We start from the raw sequence: 7,988 nt of genomic DNA, 5'->3' as shown, positions 1-7,988 counted from the left end.
AAATAATCCCTGACTCTCAGAGAATTTCTATTCTCCTAGATGTGTGTAATATTGGACTTGGAGATAGGAAGATCTGGGTTCATATCTGAAGTCAGATATTTACCAGGTGTGTGACCCAGGGGAAATCACTTCACTTCTCTCTGCCTCAGTTTTCTCATCTGTAAAATGAGGGCTTAATAATAGCACCGACCTCCCAGGGCAGTTGTGAAGCTCAGAAAATTCTGTAAAGTATTTTGCGTGCCTTTAAAGCTCTAGCTATGATGATGATGAAGAAGATGATGATGATGGTGGTGGTGGTGATGATTGTGATGATGGTGATGGTGACCGTGATGATGATGGTGATGGTGATGGTGGTGATGACTGATGCCACAAAAAAAAAGTGTGCTATCTAGTGAGCTATAATGGGGACAAAGGGTTAATCTGAACAAAGCACTGCAAGAGAGAGAGAACAATTTCTGAGGCTAGGGATGAGGGCAGGTTGCTTGGAGGAGGTGGCTCCTGAGTTGAGCCTTAAAGCAGGAAGAACATTCCAGTAATAGAGGCTGACTCTGCTGAATGTGCAGTAGCAGGAGTCATTGAGTCTTGGGTCTAGTAAGTGATCCAATCTCAATGGAATGTCATGTAAGCAAAGAGGCCTGTGGCAAAATAAAAAGCAGAAAGATTTGGCTGGAGAGAGAATGGGGAGGGCCCTAAATGTCAGCCAGAAGAATTTGCCTCTTATTCTAGAGGCCAAGAAAATTGCCAAGCAGACCTGAGCCTTAGGAAGATTGTGGCTAAGTGGGATGAGGATGATGATGGTGGGCTAGAAGAGAGACCGGAATTAGGGAGATCTTTGGAAAACTGCAGATAATGGGAGAAATATCAGCAAATGTCAAGAAAATGTGACCCAAATCTTTGGAAAAGGGAAGAGGACAGGTATTACTAACTGAAGACCAGAAAGCTCGATTTTCATTCCTGGTAACATTTAAGGACACATAGTATCAAAGGGATGGTTTGTTAGCCCTTAGAATAGGAAGCAGCAGTTTCAAAGGGCCAGGCATGGCTTCCTCTTCATTTCTTTTTTTGCCAGGGTAACTAGACTACTACACATTAGGGGAATGCTGGAAACATAGGAAACAGCTCTCACCAAAGTGAAACAGACTCTCATTCAATCCTTGTAGACAAGATAGAGAGATATGGACTCGATGGGAGCACCGTTATGTGAATTCGTACCTAGCTGAACAACTCAACCCAAAGAGTCATTAATAGATTGATGTACATTTGGAGAGAGGTCTCTCTCTGTTCTCAGGAATTTTTCTTTGGTCCTGTGCTGTTAAATATTTTTGTCAATGACTTGGATGAAAGCACAAATGGCATGTATATCAATTTTGCAGATGACACAAAGCTTGTAGAAGTAGGTAACACATTTTATGACAAATTCAACATCCAAAAAATCTTGACATGCTTGAATTGAACCTGAAAAGATCAAATTTAATCAGGACAAAAGTTAAGTTCCGCAAATGAATTAAAAAAAAATCAATGACACAAATACAGAATGGCAAAGATATGGCCAGAGGCACTTGCGCTGCATGGGCAATATAAAAATGACAGTCTTTAGCACCTTGTTGTTATAATAATTAGTTCAAATAGGAAGCTAGTGGATGGCCTCATGGGTTGTCGTGCTCCAGCTTCCCTGTTCTGTCCCTGCCCTCTGTGTCTTGCCCATGGGCTTCCTGCCAGTGTCACTGGGTCTGGCTTTCTTCCACCATGAGGTAGTGAACCATCCTCCTTCTCCCTCCTCCACCCTCACCGAATCTCACCAGGTGAGTGCATTTCATGCTTTCTGACCTGGGCTCAGTTAGCAGGGCTTGCCCTGGCTTTGCCTTGTGGTGATGAGAGACACCAGGTCGATGCAGTGCCAAGTGCTGTGTGGTGATGAGGAACTGAAAGGACTGATGATGACTCAGGGCAGTTTAGAGGTCACCAATGTCATGGCCCTCTGTGTTGTGTGTACACATATGTGTATGTGCGCATTGTGTGCACACATGTGTGTATGCATGGGCACGTATGTATGCATGTGTGTTGTGTGTACACACGTGTGTGTCTCTCCCTTTCCTCATCCCTCGGGTGAGGATGGATCCCTGTAGACTGCCACATGGGGAGAGTGGCTTCAGTTGCTTTAAATCTCAACCTGACTGCCATGTGTCCCTGAACTCATGATGCCTATTTTTCAAGCTTATTATTTTCCAATCTTAGGTGAATGAACATATGAAACAGAAAGGACCAAGCAATGATTTTGTGAATTTCCAAATGTCAGAGGAGCCATTGGACATCCTCTAAGCAACCAGAGCCGGTGTCTGGGTTCAGCTGCCTCTCATGTATAGCATAGGGGTGTAATCATGTGGCCTGAAGGGAGGCAGAATGGACATCTCTAGCCTCTTTTCCCCTGATCTTCCTCCAAGAGAGACTTTAATTCCTTTCAAGAGGAGACAAAGAAAGTGAGGCCAGAAGCTTAGCCACTCTGTTCTTCAGAGAGTGAGACAGAGAGAGACAGAGACACACAGAGACAGAGACAGACAGAGACAAAGACAGAGAGAGACAAAGACAGAGAGACAGAGACAGAGAGACAAAGAGACACACACACACACACAGAAAGAGAGACAGACAGAGAAAGAGAGACAAAGAGAGACACACACACAGAGACAGAGACAGAGAGAGAGAGAACCAGGCTAGAATTCTATCTATCTTCCTTAAACATTGTGAGTTTGGAGGATAAGAATTATTCAAGCTCACTTCTGATTATTATTTCATTTGATGGGGGAAAGATAACCCAAAGCTTGATATCCAAGGCTTGACTCCCTTCCCACCAAATGCCAGTTATGCAATGAACACACATATAACGACATAGTAAAGAAACCATTTATCCAAGTCAGTAGGAAAATGGAATTCAGAGACTCTCGGGCCTGAAGAGGAGAGAGTGAGCCTCTCTCCTCTCCTACTCTCCCCAACTCCACTCCACCCATCATGCAGGCACAGGGCAAATGATGTCCACCAACAGGAAGACAGTCCCATATCAATGGGCTTTGGAGTTGGGGCTACATGAGCACAGACTCCCCTGAATTCAGAGTGGGGGGGGTCAGCAAAGTCCACCCCTCACCCTGGGTTTGTGGGAAGTGTTTTGTATTAACCACTTTACATTTGAGGCCATTCTGCCCAAGGGACAAAGGTGTATACAGGAAAGAGTGTGATCTTTTGGCTCAGGGGTGGGTGGGGCATTTATGGACCTTGGTCCTGGCTATGCTTTCTCAGTCAATATTCCTTTGTAGCTAATTGATATCAACTGGTTAGTTGATAGGAGGGAGATAGGAGCATATCGGTTGATATTAAGAGGAAAACATTGGCTAGGCTTTTGTGAATACAGTGATAATAATAGAAATCCCAGCTGCTCAGGGTTACCCCCAGAATCCTGAGGTAAGAAGTTGTTAACCATGTGCCCGTACAAGTGGAGATTCACAAAGGGAGACCCCCAAGGAGGTGCAACAGGAGAGCTCAAAGACAGCTCATTAAAACCAGGCACTGGGTGATGTTGGATGAGGGGAGGGAATACCATTTCTGGGGACATCCTCTGATTTTGGTGTCCTCCTATAAGCTGGTGAAAATAGAAATGATTAAAATCAGTCTCTAGCCCAGGAGGAAGTTTGCTGGTATGGAAAGGTGGAGAGAGGGGGTTCTTAGGCTGACTGCAAGAGGCTGTTAGCAGCCTTCTAGATCAGCACCCACATTTTACAGAGGAGGAACCTGAGACTCAGAGAGCGAAAGTAATTTAAGTTCAGAGATTTAGAACTGGACAGAATTTTAGAGGCCACCTGGGCCAGCTGCTTCATTTTCCAGATGAACAAGAGGCAGTCCCCACTTTGACCACTCAGGATCACACTGGGAGGCAAAACCTACAGGACCTGAATCCAGGTTCTTTGGCTTCCAATCCAGCATTCTTCAGCATTCTTTTCCTTTGCCCCATAATGTTGTGATCTTGGAATCTTCCCTCCCCGACATCCACTCACTCCTGTTTAATTTCACACACACACACACACACACACACACACACACACACACACACACACACACACATACTTCCTAAAACTTTATGTAGTTAGGAAGAAGCAATGATATGGAGTGAAAGGCCTGACCCTGGTTCTGAGGAAGAATCCCAGCTCTGACTTTTAATGCCTATGTGACCTTGAGCAAGTGCCTTCCCCTCTATGTAGCCTCAGTTTTCTCATCTGTAAAAGGAAAGTCCTGGACTAGATCATTTTTGGCATCCCTTCCAACACTTGGCATTTATTAAATGCTCTGAGTTCCAAATCCCATGATCCTTCATTGGTGTGTACTCTTAGATGAGGAAAAAGATTTCTGACATGCCCATGTTCCATTTATAAAACTGCCCAGTGTTTCTAATACAACTGACTTACAGTCCTTCTAAATCCCAACAGGAAAGAAGGTCGGTAAGTCTTTTGTCCAGCCCCTTGTCAGGCCTGATTGGGAAATGGGTGACTCCATACCCTAATCCCTGCATTAGTGGGTGCGGCCAGTAGCTATTGTAGTGGTGACAGACAGAGCGGAGACAGAGGCTTTAGCTAACATGAGCAGCCTGCGGCATCAGCCTGTTCATTCACAGAATTCCAGAATCTCAAAATTGGAGGGACTGACCCCAGAGCCATTTAGTTTAGCCCATATCTGAGCAAGGACCTTCTTCTAAGACATGCCTGCCAAAGGGTTTTCTGCCCCTTCTTCGATGACTTCTAGAAAGGAGAGCCTCACTCCCTCCAGGGGCATCTAATTCCACTTAGGACAGTTCTAACTGCTATCTTTCTCATACACAGTCTAATTCTGCCTCTTTGCATTTTCTGCTCATTACTGGGAATTCTGACCTCTGGGGCCAAGGAAAACATAACAACTATCCTCAAATTTTTCTGGAGCAGTTTGGATCTCTCCTTCGGCCCATCATACCTACCTGACTGTTGTGTTTGTCCTTAGTTTTCTCCATGACATCAGGGAGAAGATGACATGACTTACAGTTGACTTGGATCTGAGTGAGGGAGGGCTGTGCAAGGTCACCAGCCTCACTTTCTCCTCCAGAGCCATCTGGGCTCAGTGGCCAGATATTCATCAGGATGAGTAGAGATGGCCCAGCATACAATATACCCACCTGCTACATATATTTTAAGACAACTGTCAAATCCCCCCCACCCCAGGTAAATTCTCCCCTTCCTTCATCTGAAGCTGATCTTGTGTGATCTGAAGCTCCTATCATGGTTGCTTTTCACTGGGACACTCCATTTAATCAATGTTCCTTCCTAAAATGTGTACTCTAGAATGTGACTCAATATTGCAGATGGGGTCTGCATAGGGTTCAACAGAAAGGGACTCCCACCTCCCTAATTCTGGTTCTCATGACTTCTAATGCTACTCTCATGCCACCTTGGCTGCCACATCATGCTGTTGAATCACATTCAGTTTATTGGTCACTAAAACCTCCAGACCAGCTGGCATTTTGTCATACTTCTCCTAGCTTATGAAGTTGATTTTTTGAACCCAAGCATAAGACTTGACATTTATCCTTATTAAATGTTATCTTATTAGAATCATTCATTCATTTGACAAATATTTGAGAGCTTATTCTGTGCAAAAGATATGCTAGCCAGGCATGTCAAGGTATGCTGTAAGACTCTCACATTTACAAAGTCAATACATCTATCACAGCAGAGAGAGGGATGATGGGGGACTGTCCAACTGTAGATGGAGAATGGTCACTGTCAACTATATCTTGTTCTTTGAAAATGAGAACTCCACTCTCTGGTACACAGAGTGAGTCAGAGATAAGCTACCAGATTTCACCTAATTTTGAGGATGGCTGGAGTTATGATTTCAGTTTGTTCCCCTGGAGGTGGGAATGTGTTAGAAAAAGGTTCACATTCACTCACTGAGCTCTGGAAACATGATGTTTTCCACAATAAAAAGACATGCCATTCTATCTTGTAGTTACTTTTCTGTTTGGAAATAGCTTCTAGGATACTTGATACATGAATATAATGGTCTTCAGGAGGAGCTCTGTTTCAATAAACAAGAGGCAGTTTCAAAGCCTGAGTAGAATATTTGGGGGGGGGGGGTTAAATCAGTAATTTTATTGGTAAGGGGACTCCTTGTATGGAAACTGCCTTTACCTGCATAAATCAAGAACTCAGATCTAACTTAGCCTTATATTTATTAAAAATTTTGTTCTGAAGCTAACCATATGACCACAGATTCTCAGAATCCCAGAAACAAAGAAGTTTTAAATTGGAAAGGACCTCAGTGTTATCCAGTCTTACCCATACATGAAAGGAATTCCAACCATAACATACCAACAAGTGGTCAGCCAGAGTCTAACTGAAGACCTTTAGGGAATGGGAACCCCACACCTCTCAAGACATCCCATTCCACTTTGGGATAAATGTTATTGGTAGGAAGATTTTTTTTTTTTGCTTGACATTAAGCCTAAATTCAGGAGGGGAAAAGAAACAAACTGGAGATCCATTTGATTGGGGATGGCTAAAGAAAATGTGGTATAAAAATATAATGGAACACTATTGTACTATAAGAAACATTGTAGCCTATGACAAATTCAGAGAAGTGTAGGAAGACTTGGGAAGCACAGGAAGATACAAAACGAAGCAAACAGGACAAGGAGAGCAACATACACAATGATTAAAATGCTATAAAGGAAAAGTATAACAAGACAGAGTCAAATGTAGAATAATTGGAATAACCAATCCTGGTCCCAGAGACAGGAAACAAACCTCAGTGGAGAGATGGGGGAGGGAGCACATGGGGATGGAATATTGTTAGATGGGTGGATTTGTGGGTCTGGTCTACCTGTTTTTGTTTTTTTTTTTTTTGGTTACAACTGAAGACTCATAGATGGGGAAAGGTATATCCAGAAGTGAAAAAGAAGAAAAATACAAGTGGGAGAGATATGTGACCATTTGCCTATAATCTGTGAAATATACCTCTGCCTCCTGAGAACAAAATGGTGCCTATCCAAAAGTGGAATTTTCTGATGGAGACACTCAAGCCTAGGTTTCTTTTTATTTAGTCTTATGTCAAAGTGCTCTCCCCGCCCCTGGGCAGGGTATGGTACAAGCAAAGTGGTATTTGATATGCAGCCACAGTGACCGAGAAAAAAAGCAAGGAAACAAATCCGTGAATCTTTAATAGTCATATATTTTGGAAAGCAGTTAAAAAAAAACCACCTGAAAATACCATCTAAGGTCACAGTCACTTATACAAGTTTTCATCTTATATTGCTTGGCCATTTTTACATATAAATTATTGCTCACTAGCTTTCATAAATATGTCACACTACCATATATACAGAGCCCACAAGCAGGGGAGAGGAAGGGGAACACTGTCGCTGAGGATTCTGGTAAATCAACAAACTGTTTCATATCTACCAGTGCTTCGGAGAGTGGACAACTACTGACCGTAGTCCCTGAGAAGTTCGGTAGACATCCCTGATTGCGGGTTTCTGTCTTTTTATTGTTAATGCAAGTCAACAGTGTTAACAGCAGTCCCAATTCAAGATACCATCAAGGCAAGATTTTTTGCCTTGGGTCATGGATTTCTTGTTGGTACAACAACAGTGTAATCCCAATACAATAAATAGACTATGCAAATAAATATTATTCTCTGCTAAAAAAAAAAAGGGTTAAGTATATACAGCTTGGTTTTGAACAGTAGTACATTTTTTTTTCTTATTTTTTGGCAATTTTTTAAACTTTTTTTTTTGGCCACTGGTTTTAAGCACACTGCTCACTGGCTAAATGTGAGCTGAAATTCTAAGGACATGTAGAAGCATCTAAAGTTGTTATAACAAACCCCTCTCAGACAATGGCACAGGAACCTGGGTGTTCTTACCCTTGCTGTTTGAACACTTAGGCCAATTTGTCCTCTCTCTCTCTCTCTCTCTCTCT

This window comes from Petaurus breviceps, unplaced genomic scaffold (genome assembly GCF_028583685.1).
Source record: "Petaurus breviceps papuanus isolate PSGF00001 unplaced genomic scaffold, PetGlider_PUasm1.0 185, whole genome shotgun sequence".
Classification (NCBI taxonomy): domain Eukaryota; kingdom Metazoa; phylum Chordata; class Mammalia; order Diprotodontia; family Petauridae; genus Petaurus; species Petaurus breviceps.
Note: the sequence above shows the minus strand (reverse complement) of the source record.